The sequence below is a fragment of the Cyanistes caeruleus genome, chromosome 11 (genome assembly GCF_971803275.1).
Source record: "Cyanistes caeruleus chromosome 11, bCyaCae1.hap1.1, whole genome shotgun sequence".
NCBI classification, from domain to species: Eukaryota; Metazoa; Chordata; class Aves; order Passeriformes; family Paridae; genus Cyanistes; species Cyanistes caeruleus.
In genome coordinates, this window is record NC_141711.1 from 6,501,239 (window position 1) to 6,515,466 (window position 14,228).

Genomic DNA, 14,228 nt, shown 5'->3' on the forward strand with positions numbered 1-14,228 from the left:
CCTGGTGGGTAATGAATGACCTGGCTCCTCACTGCCACCACCCAGCCACCCCCTCAAAAGCACCAGCTCTTCCCCCTTGGGCAAGACCTGCTCCACAGCAGCAGCAATAGTGCAACAGTCAAAAGAAAAGAATGTGAGGGAGCAGCCATTAATAACAAAGCTGGCAGCCCCCTGTGAGGAGAGCTATGTTCACATGAAAATCTTCTCCAAAGTAATGAAGCCTTGCTTCATTTGAAGTCTTTACAGGTAATTGCACAGAGGGTGATTTCCAGGTAAAGATATTTTCCCCCCCCCCCCGAATGAAGGGCAAATACTTTCTGTTTAAAAACAGACAAAAAGCCCAAAGTGTCAAAGAATTAGCACCTAGTGCAGAAGTTTAATGCTTGTGGTTTTTCCCTAATAAGATGGTAAAAATACTGAAACTCTTATATGAAGATTATTAATCCCCCAGAACAGGAAACTGATGACAGCTTGTGACTGTTTCTGCATATAGCTATGTGGTGACATATTTAATTTTGAAGTCTAGCAAATCTGAACCTTTCCCTCCCCTTTTTCATTTACAGAAAACAGAAAAGGTAAGGCCAGAACTAAAGGAAGAGATATTGTGCTGTCATCAGTTTAGACATTTTCCTGGGAAATATGAAAAATACTAAGGACAAAAAGCACATTTCTCCATTTTAGTATGCTCAGTTTTCACTCATAAACTCCAAGATTAAAGTAGTCACTTTAATTAATCTAGTCTCAATCCTCAGACAAGAACAGAGGAGAGGAGCCTTGTTCTGCTGGGGTATTAAATTGACAGAGTCAGAGTGAGTACCAGAAGGCTCAGAGGAATCACAATCCTTGGCCTCGGTTTATGAGCTACTTTGCAATTTGACAAGTGTAATGCCAATTTGACAAATGTAACTTTTTCAGTGATGCAATTGTGTTTTCTGACAGTGGGGAGAAAGGAGTTAAGCTGCTGCTGCTTTCCCTCTGCAGAGAGAGCAGTGATGCACCTGCAGCCAGCCTTTCCCTGGTGCTGGGCACAGAAGGGATGAGCCGCTCCCAGGAGGCAGATGGGGTAATGCCATTAGCGAGGAGCAAGGAATGCTCAGCCCATGTTTGCTACTAGAAAGTGATGTGTGACATCCTAAACCAGCAGGATGAACACATCTCATTCCTCCTGAGCTCTACAAGCGCGTGGGGGCAGAGCTTTGCCCATCCTATTTTCATTGAATCCATGTGTTAGAGGCTTTGTTTTCACAGTGGTCAGCAAAATCTCTGGATATACATGTCTGCACAACACAGGTGCAAGCATTTGCTTTATCAGCCCCATCTGGAAGTGAGGCAGCCTGGGCTGGGAGCTGTGTTTTGAGTGCTGAGGAGTGGAACTCAGGCTGGGTGACACAAACAGAAGGGACTTCCCAGCTGCAAACCCTTCGCATCTGATGGGACCCAAGCGAGTGCAGGGCTGCCTCTGCCCATATGTGTAGCAGTATCAAATGAAAACATGAATCCAGTTAATTTTCACACACTTGTTACAGCTTCCCCTGCCTCAGTGGAGGCCTCTGAGGGCCCTCCTCCTCCTTGATCTTGCTGGGAAAGCCTGGATTTATGACGACTTTAGCTGTTCCTTGGATGCACACTGGGGTGCCAGACATGGGACAGTGACTTCATCGCAGCATCAAGGAAAGAGATGAGCCAGGCTGGAGGCAGATTCAGCCTCATCAATCCATATTGTCATCTTAATTTATCAGCCACTGCCACAGAGAACAGGGAGCACGAGAGAAGGGAAAGGCTCTTTTAAAGAAGGACCCAGGAGGACATAAAATGTCTTAAATTGGGAGGAAGGGCTTAGCTGTCAATCAGTGCTTTCCTGCTCACAGTGTTCCTGGCATGGCTTTCTAGATAAGCTCATCACCAAGTACGGTATCTGGGATGGGAAGTGATTTGTCTTTCCAGTTTGATGCTTGCTCTTTTAACCGGAACCACGGAAGAGGAAAATGTCAGTGATTTCTCAGATGTGTACTAAATGTGCAGGGTGTGATTATTTTTTATTTTTTCCTGGGAGTATCTGGGGTCTGTTGGAAGCAGCAGCTCAGTGCTGTGCTAGTGCAGCAGGTACTCAAACACCAGGAGAGGAAAGCAAAGAAGGGGAAAGTTGCTTGGCTGTGCACAGGGATCTGTGAGTCCCACCTGGGTTTGGGGTGCCAGGGTGTGGTGCTGTGCCAGTGTGCTGGCCCCAGGTGCTGGGACTGGGCCCTCCTTCCTGTGCATGGCTGTCTGGGACAATGGTCCCAGCCTGGCCAGTGAATCAGAGCCCGGACTCGCCCTGCAATCAGCGTCGCAGGGCTCGGGAAATGAGCCACCTGCCCTGCTTCCTCTCATTTAATGGGTTTATTTTTAAGTGGAAAAGGCTGTGAGACTTGTTCCTTCTTCTCAGGAACTTCATGTCCTCTGGAAATCCCTGATGGGATGGGGTGAGGTATGAGCAGCCCCAGGGATCTTCCTTTGGGAGCCACATCCTGGTATCTTCATTCAGCACTGGTACCAAAGCTGAGGCTGTTCATGGGATACACACAAACCAATCCACCGAGAGCCTGGCAGAATCTGCTGATGCTATCTGAGCTTCCTTCCCCCAAGTTCCCAAAGAGAGCAGTGGAAACTACTGCTGAACAAAAAAACCCCAGGTCCTGGCTCTGCTGAGCCTGTGTTGGCCACATCTGCATCAGTGACTGTCACCATGGTCCTGGTGTGCAGTGAGGCTCTCAGGCTGGGAAGCAGCACCATTGCAGTCAGTTTGGTCTGGGCTTTTGCTGAGATCTACAGAGTTTTAGATAGTAAGCCTGCCTCCCTGCCCATTTGTGACCATGCACACTGACGCATTTTGTGTGAGGAGACTGAAACTGAGGTCTGTCCATGGAGCAGTGGATCTTCCTCCATGCGGTTATTCCTCTCATGGGCAGTATTTAAGATGCTCACAGACTGTCAACTAGCACAAAATAATCCATCTCAGACACTGAATTTGGTTTTCAAGAATATTCCTTTGTAAAACAGGCCCAGAAACATCAAGGCAATCTAACGTGGTGGATGTTTATTTTCCATACTTTGAAGAAATGTGTTTGTGCTCTTCTATTCAGTGACTTCTCTGTCTCCATCCCACACTTTGTTTCTCTGTGGGAAGACATGATCTAAACACTGCCTGGGTGCTGCAGGTCTGGATCTGGTGCTGTACCCAAGTGAGATGTCTCCATGAGGTGATGCTCTTTTGGGGAGCTGAAGTGGTTGGTCTGTGGCCAGCACTGCTCTGTGCAGACGTGCTGGTTTCCTCATCTATCTGCCTTGGGGGTCTCCAGAACACTTCTGCATTACCTGGTGTGCACATGCCTATGTTTGCAAAACACCAGCAATAATTAATGATAAAGTAGGAAACAAAGGAATGCCTCTAAGATCCTTTCTTAGAGCAGTTCAAGGCCTATCCAGGCTTACAGCCCCCTCCTTTTATTCTACTCTTCTCTCTAGATACACTAATTTACTTTAGCACCAATTAATCCATGTGTTTCAACCTGCCTGCCCATCCTCTTTTTTTTTTTCTCCAGGTTAGAATAGCTCTGGGAGGTGGTTCTTTAACTCTCCCTGAACTTTTGCCAAACCAGAAGTGTTCTCAGAGAGGAATGTCAAGTGCTTAGCTACAATTAATTATAGTCAGAAAGAGAATAAATAGTACACCACCACATGTGTCAGAACAAAACCTGTCTGTGTGGTGTTTGGGTAGGTTCTAACCATGGTTCCACTTAAAGGATTATATTGCTTTCTATGGGGAGAGGGAGGGAAAGGGGGCTCTCCCAAAGCTGGAAATGATGCAAACAATTTCATTTCACCTCTGCACAGCTGTGAGTGTAGGTAACTGGAGAAATTTGTCTTACCTGCACGTCCTTCACTTTTACTTGGTTATCACTGTTTGCAAAGCAAAGCTCTGCAGATACAGAAGTAAAGACAGACTGGACTGAACCTAAAATACCAAAGGTTCTCACTTGTGTGATCTCAGAAGCATAAGAAGGGTTTGTGTTGGAAGAAACCTGAAGACCCTGCCATGGGCAGGGACATCTTCCACTAAACCAGGTTGCTCAAAGCCCCATCCAAGCTGGCCTTGAACACTTCCAGGTATTGGCCATCCACTGGTTCTTGGGTTTTCTGGGAAACCTGTGCCAGAGCCTCACCATTCTCCCAGTAAAGAATTACCTATCTGCTGTGACTAAAATCTTGCTGGGATCTTTTTTACATTTGAATCCTTTTACAAGGCCTGAAGTTTTCACCTATGAACAAGGCAGAGATCTGTAGACACCCATCTAAACTCAAGTTATTCTGGATTTCTGATCTTTCCTCTCTCCACGTGTTCACCCTATTTTTAAATCCTTATTTCAGCCATTTTTCAGGAAGTAATTAACAATATTAACATAAATCATGTAAACAAGGCAGCATTACACAACAGCAATGTCTAACACTACTCATTGCTGTTTCTAGTTATGATAGTTTCCTTCTCCTTTCTTGAATTTTATCTTGTTTGTATTGTACCCATGCTTTCTAATGTTTGTTTTTGCCCAGTTGCTAAATGTAGGGTTTCATTCTCTTTCTTACAAAGCATGAAGCAGCCTGGCTTTTCTCATTAACTTCCTTATTAGCATAAGCACCACCACCTGTAACATTCATTATGTGAGCAGCAGCATGATGCTGGGAGCTGGATATATTGGATTACCCATATTCCCTCTTAGAGTTAAATGCCAGGATGGAAAGATATTGCAAGTTCAGCTTTCAAGACAGAGTTTAAGTTTTTTTTTTCTTTAATTATTTTTCAGGAGTGCAATAAAATATAGCTAAGAAAACTACTTTCAGGAGGCTGAAATCTGGAGGAGATCAAAATCTGGCTCATTTGGCACAGGAAAGCCAAGAAACCATGCAGGACTGGAAACTTCTAGTTGGTAAGACTGGTTAGAGTTAAATCAAAGAGGAGTCTTTTACTCAAAGTCATGCAATTTATTACTCCACTATGGGTTCTCCAGAAGAATATAATACCTTGCTGTAATGGTAACTAGGAAAATACTTTGAGGTTTTAAAGCAGGATGTACAGTTCATGCTGGTTACTGAGTGATAAATGATACAGGCTGCACAGAACAACTATACAAACACAGTATTTCAGCTGGCACAGCAAAGCATTTCAGATATAAATTTAAAATAACTGCAGTCTTGTGGTCCTTGTCAGTTATTTACAAGCCTCTTGAAATATTTTCTTATCTGCCTTTCTCATAAGAAATTAGGCAATTATACTATAAGTCTGAAGCCAGAGAACATCAAATAGTGAATCATTATGGCATCATTACATGGGAAGTAGGAACAAGGGGAGGGCCAAAAAGAAAACCCAAAGGTTTTTAATCTTCAGGAAATCTATTTTAAATTAAATTGAAATAGAAGCCTTAAATAAGTTTAACGTAATTTTGAGGAAAAGGCAGTTGCACAATGAAAAGGTATTTGCAGCCTGAAATTCACGTTTGAGATATTTCTAAACAGGAAAAAAAAATTTTCCTGTCATTGAACTAGTCACAAATCTTTGTATAGGGGAATCTTTCATGAAAGAGAAAGATAAATGTGATCTGGAAGTTCAATGACTCAGGAGTTTCTTAAAGATGGGGAAAAAAAGGAAATACGTCAGTGTACGTGCATTCCTTATTAACTCTTAATGGCATAGTAAATGTATGTTCTATATGTACCTATGGAAATATATTGGTGTGTAACAACTATCATAAGAAAGTCTTTCAGGACCAATATAGTTGGGATTTTGAGTGTTGTGAGTATTCTTGTTTCAGTTTAGTTTGGTTTTTTTTTACAGTTTGAACATCATCTATTCTGATTTAGCATTAGAGCACATTGCAAGATAATTAATGTGTTTTGGTTTTCATTTCTGGGTCAAAATTCCAGCTTGGTTAAAAAAACATTACATTCTCTACAAACCAAATCAGACATTCAATATATATCCAGCTCCCCTGAGCATCAAAAGGAAGAGGGATCAGCAAGCCTCAGGCTTGATCTTAATTTAACAATTTTGAGGTAACATCTTTTGACATTGTCCATAGAGGATGCAGATAAAAAGAGCCAGTGGTCTTCAGGAAAGGAGCTGTTGATATTGTGTTCTGCTTGTGCTCTATAAAAGATGAAATCAGGAAACTGATCCCAACACTCAGCAGAAATTGCAGTCTGATCACGACAGGCAGGACTGATGGCTTTGGTTGTTGAGCTCTTCCCACAGTCCTGTCCTCAGCTGCACTGCTATTCACTGGAGCAATGGGCCACCATACTTGGGCAATATTCTGTTGTGTTAAAAAAACACATTCCATATAACTTTTAATTCAATTATTTCTTCTTTTAAATGAATTGTGTCAAGGCAGGGCAAATTGTATGGAAAAGACACTATTTGAAAAGACTCGGATTTGCTAAAACACAGTTACTCTTTTAATGACACATCTGTATCCTGTATTTAGCATTGGTCAGTCCTAAGGACGTGATTATAATTGTATAATCATGTATAATATACACCTGGGTACCCACCTGAACTAATATGTTTGACTGACCTCAAGTGTGCTGTAAGGCAACAAATGACTAAAATTTCATTTTGTGAATGATGAGAATGCTCTGAGGTAGTTAATGTAGTTCATGATTATGTCATTCCTGATCTGGGAAATGGCAGGGCTGAGAACTGAATATTTTGGGTAAATGGAGTACTGGGTCACCAGGTCTACAGGAAATCCAGTTGAGAAATGCATAGGTAATAATGACAGCTGGCAATGATGTGCCACTGTTCACAAAGGACAAGCTATAGCAAATTGAGGCAAGAAAAGGAAATCCTTGATGGTACTCTGAAAGAAATTATTAAAAGCAATTTTAGAATATTCAGTTTGGATTCAGAGCAAAACATACTATTTCTAATAAGGGTGTGAACATTTTAACATCAGTATTTAACCCACCCTTTGCATGGTCTCACACCACTTACAAAAATGGCGAGGAACCTCTCACCATCCTATTGAGAGGTGAAGTCCTGAGCAAGAGGGCTTGTTGAGCAATTTCATTTTCCAGTTTAGAAACACCAAACAGCTTCTCAGAGCAAGTGTTAGTTATGTTCTTTCATGTGCTGTGCCTGTCTTTGAATCCTTTCCTCTCGATAAACACACAGGCTTCACTGTTTGTTGTGAGGAAAAGTCTAAGTCACGAAATGTGAATAATGCTGACTTACACATTTCTGAGGGCCTGAGAGAAAACGGGGATCCATCATACAAGGTGCTGTCTAAACATGTAGCCAGAACTTAGAGTCTGAGTAAATAAAACAGGAACAGAAAAGTTCAGTGACTCGTGACAACCCATGAGAAGCAACAGACTGGAGTCAGTCCAGCTGCTCTGACATCTCGTCCATTGCCTTTTCCACTGGATACTGCTGTACTGACATCTTGGATGGTGCAAAAAGTACTGGATGATATACACCACAGGGGAGGCTTATCACAGTTATCTCTGCAATGTCTGGCACCAGAAGGATTTAAAAAACAGACATCAAATTATAGAGGCATAGGTCTATCCTGAGCGTGTCTGTTCAGTGCAGTAATGCATAACTGCTTGATTATCGTCAATGAAATCCTCATGCTGCTACTCATCTCTACCTGTCTCCAAATACATTGAGATCAGTGTCTAGAGTTATTTCTTGCTCTTGGTCTCAGGTGTAGCAATTAAAGAAATGTTCTGTATTGCTGAGCACACCAGATGTGTGCAGTGGAGCATCCTATACTGACAAGCATTTTGCTTTTAATAGTTCCTTTGGGTACACATTGGCGTCTGGTTTTATTTTTCTGTTTATACTTTGTTTTTCTGTTTTATGGCACTGTTTCCTTGATAGGGTTTTTCTGTTTCTTGCCTTGGAGAACAGTTCGGGGTAGCATGGATTATGGCACAGCAGCATTAAGAGTTATCTCCTGCTTCTCTTTTCAGTTTTTTAAGGTCATTCTAAGTTCTCCATTTGACTGCTCCTATATGGAATAAGCAAAGAAAAATATCCACTGATTCTGAAAACTGAATTGTGAATCATGCTGATGTCTTCCTGGACTTTCTTGATGTCTCTCTTTTCTTCCTGGACCCAGGACCAAACCACATACATGCAACAAGATTTCTTTGGGAGCAAGGTTGAGGAACAAAGCTTTTTAGTCACAGAAGCTGCAAACCATTCACCTGCACCCTAGAAATGGTGGGCACCTAAAAAGTGGCAGGTAATTTTCCCTCAAAGTCTGTTTGCAGATTTTGTCCTCCAATCTAACCTTCAGAGGGTTCTTCACTGCAGAGTGGAACAAGATGCTGAGTTGCAATCTCAGTTCTAGGGTGCAGCAGCAGGCATATTCTGATTTAGAGAAATCTGATCTATTTTCTCTGAAATACTTTGTACCAAATTGAGAGTGCCATGATGGATACGACTAACTGAGAAAGGCTACAGACTATGTTTATTCTTATAAGTAGAGAAGAAAGTCTTTCCTGACTTCTCCAAGTGGTTATCTTTACTTTCTAAAGAGTGGAATTTGACTACTTTGACTACAGTATGAGCATGAGTTATGAGTATGTTAAAAATGTTACTCAGTGTGGTGAGTGCTATTTCTTCTCACCAAAACCTCATTTATTTAATTTTTAGAACAACAGTTCAGGTGAAAACATGATAAGCAAAAGATTAAAGCTCCATCAGATAAAAAGCAATCCTGTACTATTTCAACTATCCTAGTTTTCAAAAGAGAATTAAATATGCAGTAATTCACACAAACATAAATATTGTATAACCATTGCAATGGATTGCATTAATAGATACATAAGGTGAGTAAAAACATATTTGATTTAGTCCTCTGCTGATGGTGCCAGAAGATTACAAGGACTAACCTGTCTACTGCAATGCTACCCATCAAATGGCTATAATTCAAATTTTTCTTCTTTTTTTTTCCCCTCTAAAAACAACAGCATATCTATGATAAATAACAGCCTTTGTTTTGTTTCTCTGGAAACTAATCCTGATCTTACCCATCCAATTTCATGCACATGAATATTCCTGTTGATTAGAGTAGGAAAGTTTTTCACATCCACAAATCATTGTGGAATTTGGAGCCATAATGTGTCAAATTAATTCCTGACCTCACTCAGCTACCTGTGCACCCACTTGCCCTGACACCTCATGACAGAATTTGGGCATAAATTTGGTGTGAGAACTCTTGAAGCACAAATAGGAGCCAGGCTCCCACTGATGGTCCCTTGAGACTGAGTCCTGTTCCGCCTTTTCTCCTCCTGTCTTGTAGGGATGAGCATTTCAGGGGTGGAGGTTAACAGGCATTCCTAACTATGCATGGCATCCTACTCCTTAATGCTGACACAAATGGACTGTTTCCTAGGAGATAGCTCAAAATCAAATAAATTATTTGAGAGATATTCATGTTAAAAGATTCCACCGAGTTCATCTTTACATAAAACTCCTGTTCCCAATTAGCTGGCTATAGATCAGGGCTACAAGATGTGGCAGATATGATCTATTTCCCTCTTCACTGGGACTGTGACAAAAGCTGTGTGTGGTCAGACCCCCAAACCCCTTTTCCTGTGTCATGCTGCCAACTGAGTGCTCCAGAGCCCCTGCATTCCTCCCCTTGCTCTTTTGCTCTGTTTCCTCCTTGTGCCCTCACAGTAACATCTCCCTGAGTCTAAGTGTGAGTGATGTTAGCTGGAGGATTCCTCTTTCTGTCATCATGGATCCAGGGTGGTGCAGTGCTTCAGGGCCCAAAGCCTTGAGGCTGCAGTTTTTTATGCCCCCACCTTGCATTTCTGAAGTGATAAATCAGACATTCTGCTTTGATTAGCTTTCCTCCACCTCCAGAGGCTTTTCAGATTGCATCTAGTGAAATTGCCCATGGGCTGGCTTTAAAGGTGTGCCTCTAGGAAATATATTACCTAAATAAAAATGTTCTAAATCAGAAATATCTTTCCCACCTTTTTGTTGCACTTGTTAGGGAAAAATGCTGCACTTTAACCTCCAGCTAACTGATTACCTGCCAGTTGTGATGCTGTGCTCAGAATTAATGTGCTCCAAAAGCCAGCAGAGATGACTTGTGTTTGGGTACCTCATGGGAAAACAGGGAGATGAAAAGCCTTAGGAAAACTTTGCCAAACAACTTGGAGTGTTTGACCAGCTTTGCACAGCTGCTGCTGAATGGAGAATGCAAGTAACATGCCAAACAGAGACAAAAGGGGACCAGCAGGGAGGGCAGCTTCGGTATCAGCACTGGACATTTTACTCTCGGGACAGGAGAGGAAATATGCTGAATTACCTGTAGGAGGTGTGCCTGCTTTTGCTAGTAGATGTGCACGGTTAATGAATTCCTAACCAACAGATCCTGTACCAATGTACGCTGGAATTCTCTGAGGTCATTGGAGACAGATCCATGCACAGCACCTTAATCTGATTGATTGCATCCCACCCACCCAAACATGCCTTAAAGACTTGTTTGCAGAGCCACGATCTCTCTGCCCCCTCCAATTCCCTATTTGAGGTGATAATGTCTCCTCATAAATCCTGGATGCGATAGCGCCAGCATGACCCATCACTTCATTACACCAGAGCTGTGCAGTGCACTGAGGAGGAGTTTATCTGGACAGAATGGATCTGGTCCAGGAACAAATAAAGGAGTGAGGAATCTGATTATTTCTGGGCCAATTCTGTATGAGTTACAGCTTCTCAATTTTCCTGATGTCAGCTAGTTTTACTTTGTTTAGTTTTCCTTCCTCACACAGGAGGTGAAATATCTGGCTAGCACAGATGTCTTGATGAGCTGCTGGTGTCAGGAAAGCCAACCTGAAATTTGGATCAGGTTAGGATGGAATGCACCATATTCAGTGTCATTTGAGAATTGGCAGTTTTGGTGCGTGCCAGGCTTGTTCCAAAATTGGGGATCACCTCACTATCAGGGGCAGGAGTGTGGTGGTTCCTCAGACACCCCTGTCTGTCTTATCCAGTGCAGTTTGGGAGGAGCAGCCTAATTCCCTCAGCTCTGTGCACGTGAGGAATCCTTGTACAGAGGCAATTTCTTGATGACCAGGTACAGTGGACACAGTATAGCATCTTTTACTGTCAGCATGAAGAGGTTAAAGGAAAATTAAACATCCAGCTCTAGGCTGCTCTGCTCTGCTTCAGACATGAGTGGTAGGGGAAAATAACTGTTTCTTCTATTTTATTTATTATTTCAAGTGTTTCTTTATGATTACTTCTTAGTGATTTCAGAGATAGCTGTTCTATCTTGGCCTTCCACTAGCTTGTTTAGTCTGATGCTATATATCATTTGTTTATTTCTTCCAAGGCACTACTTTTTCCATGGTTTATATTTGCTTAATGCACATCTTTCAGCAAGACATTCAGATTTCATTCAATGATTTCTGGAATTTCCTATGTGTTCCAAAGCATAAAATTACATCTATGTGTTGAGCTTTCCCTTGAAACATTCCTCTGTGATTCTTCTGTGCAAGTTTTGCAGACTTGATGGGCTTAGCAGACATAACTCTTGCAGGTACTCACTGAGTTTTCAAAGTATTTAATTGGTCTTGAATGCATAGTGGAGCTCTCCAAATACAGGACTGAAGTATTTACTGATCCCTTTTTTGTGTTTTGCACGTTTGAGTTGTCAGTTCTGGGTAGGCTGGCACTTGCACAGAGGAATTGTGAATTATGGTGTTTTTCAGCAGAAAAGGAGATGTTGCTAGGGGGAACTTGTGGGTGTGTGTCCTTAACTGCAGCACAGTGACAGCTCTTCAGTTACTGCTTTTGGCACTTCTTTTTTAGTCTGTGCCTCCTCTGAATTTTAGAGTAAGCAAAAAATCTTATTCCACAGTAACACTTTTACCCTTTTGTAAAATTTTTGTTTACTTACCACATTTTCATTTGATTTTTTTTTTTTTTTTTACTCAGGTTTTCATTTGATTGGGAAATTCTCTGCAAGGCCTTATGGAAAAGTCAGCTGGGTGTTTTGTCCTGCTCCCTCCCAGGTGAGTGCCTGCCTATTCCCATTGCTCCCACACATTTTGGGTAAGCACATTCCTATGCTGCACACTCAGAACTGGTGAAAAGCTGACTTGCTTGCTTGCTTAATTTACTTCCAAATTTTTACCATACTGAGGAATTTCATTCTTTTCTAGAACCTAAGCACCAACCAACACAGAATTCTCCCTGGTATTAGTTAGCACCAGTAACTAAGCACCAGGTGGCATCTTCAGCACCTCATGCAGAAATTAAAACAAATGTCTCATATTTCAGAAAACTGATTGAAAATGGATATAAGGCTGCATGTTCTAGGGGCTGACTATGCTATGAAGGACTTAATGTAAACCCCCATTGCAGACTGCAGTCTGGACATCTCTTATGTGATCTCTGTAGCACCACAGATTTTTTGGCCCACAGAACATGATTTCCTTGTGCCAAATAGCAAGAACAGTCTGAGGTAAAATTATTACCAAAAGGCATTGTGAGTGCTCTGGTGCTGCTGCCCAGAGCTGGAAGTTTGCAGACCCCAGTCCTGCCAGCCTGCCTGAGGAGTCAGAGTTGATGCCCTGCCCTGCTGATGGGGATGGGAATGGGATTCATATGGAAAATACTGCCAAAATAACAGTGTCCAGCCTTTAGATTGAGTCCACTGAAACAAGTCATTGCCTAAGAAACTGTGCTCTAAACTTGCATCAAGTAATTGAGTAGGAAAGCTCGCTTAGCCATATGAACTCAGTTAACTAATTTCTAGTCAGGTAGAGGTTTAGATAGAATTGAGAATAAGTATTTGGATTAAGAAATGACACCCTGATTTTAGAGCTGTGCCTTTTCTGTCATGTTGTGTGAGAAATTATGGTGTGGGGAGAGTTCATTGCCCAGCATTTTCCTTGTGGGGAAATGAAGAATCTCTGTCCAGGTACAAGCGGTAAAAATTGTACTTAGTTGAGAGCAGGAGAAAAATCCTCTAGAAAATAAAAATCTACTGTGTTTTTATAGTGTTTCCTTTTAAAATAGATGGCAATTAGTCCAGTCACATTCTTGTCCTTTTTTCTGTGGTTCCTTAGTGCCAAGAAATCTGTGTGTGATTTTACAACACACATTCATTCATCTTTGAATTTTTTAATTAATATTTTTGCCTTCTGAAAATAACACTTGAAGTCATGCATCCTGGAATGATGACAACCTAAGTTTGTTATGAATGCCTAAAATAAAATTGTATTTTCTTATTAATATCTTCTTTCATAAAAATAACAACTGAGTATATATTCATTGCCAAAATTTTGAAGAATGTCAAATCACTAAAGGGGAGAAATTACTAACTAGACACCTGGAATTGAATTTCTTGAGTAATAAACTAGCTTGTGACAGCTGCAGTCGTTTTTTGCAGGTGCAAAAAGAACATTTGTTTCTTTTTGTTTTATATGCTTTACATCACTTAATGACTAGAGTATTCCAAGTTAGGAAAAAAAGTGGTAGTTGAAAGAACAGGAAAATTTGCTTATCTTTTTCCCATTTTATGAGTAAAAGGTGGGTGGGGGGAAGGGAAGATCTGAGATAAACTAATTCTAATCTTGAAGAGCAGGGAAGCAAGGAAAAAATAGCTCAGCTGATTTATTGCTGTTGATATTTGCACTGTTTAGTACACCAGCTGCCTTGAAATGCAAGGAATATTTTGATAATATTTCCTATAATATGCAGGACACAATGTAGTTCCATTTAAACAATTATGTTCTTCTGGATACTTTTGTTCAGAAGCAGCATGACACAAAGCACACATTAAAAACTGAATCAGGTGACTAAAAACCCCATGTCCTGTTTTCTCATAAATCAAACATAAAAATCCAATCCCAAAATAAATGCTTAGATATATAGTGACGTGTGATATTCGTGTATTCTCTTAGTTAACAAAAACAAATACTAAACACCAGCTCAGAGCTACCTTTCTTTGTAATGAAGCATTTTTATTTGTTGTCAGTCTCTGGGAATAACCCTTTGTCATGAATATCTGCTAGAAAGCACAACTGCAAGGCAAATTAAATTATTTAAATTGTGATTTAAATCACAATTAACAAAACTGATTTAAATCAAGGTGATATAAATTGGTCCATCCTGCTTTAAAATTAATTAAGGACATGCTTTGAAAGCATGCACCTATCAGTGC

The 14,228-nt window shown here is 41.2% G+C and overlaps 1 long non-coding RNA gene across 12 annotated transcripts in view; it reads left to right on the forward strand.

Annotated features, from left to right (window-relative positions):
• Positions 1–14,228, forward strand: part of LOC111934992 (uncharacterized) — a 109,502-nt gene that overhangs the window by 41,367 nt on the left and 53,907 nt on the right. For 6 of the 12 annotated variants that reach the window (XR_002867546.2, XR_015274993.1, XR_015274992.1 and 3 more), the window contains exons 2-3: positions 4,839–4,961; positions 11,996–12,072. This is a non-coding gene — a long non-coding RNA (uncharacterized LOC111934992). Of the gene's footprint in view, positions 1–4,838; positions 4,962–8,007; positions 8,283–11,995; positions 12,073–14,228 lie in introns of all 12 variants that reach the window. The other 6 variants (XR_015274990.1, XR_015274996.1, XR_015274999.1 and 3 more) reach the window with 2 other exon arrangements.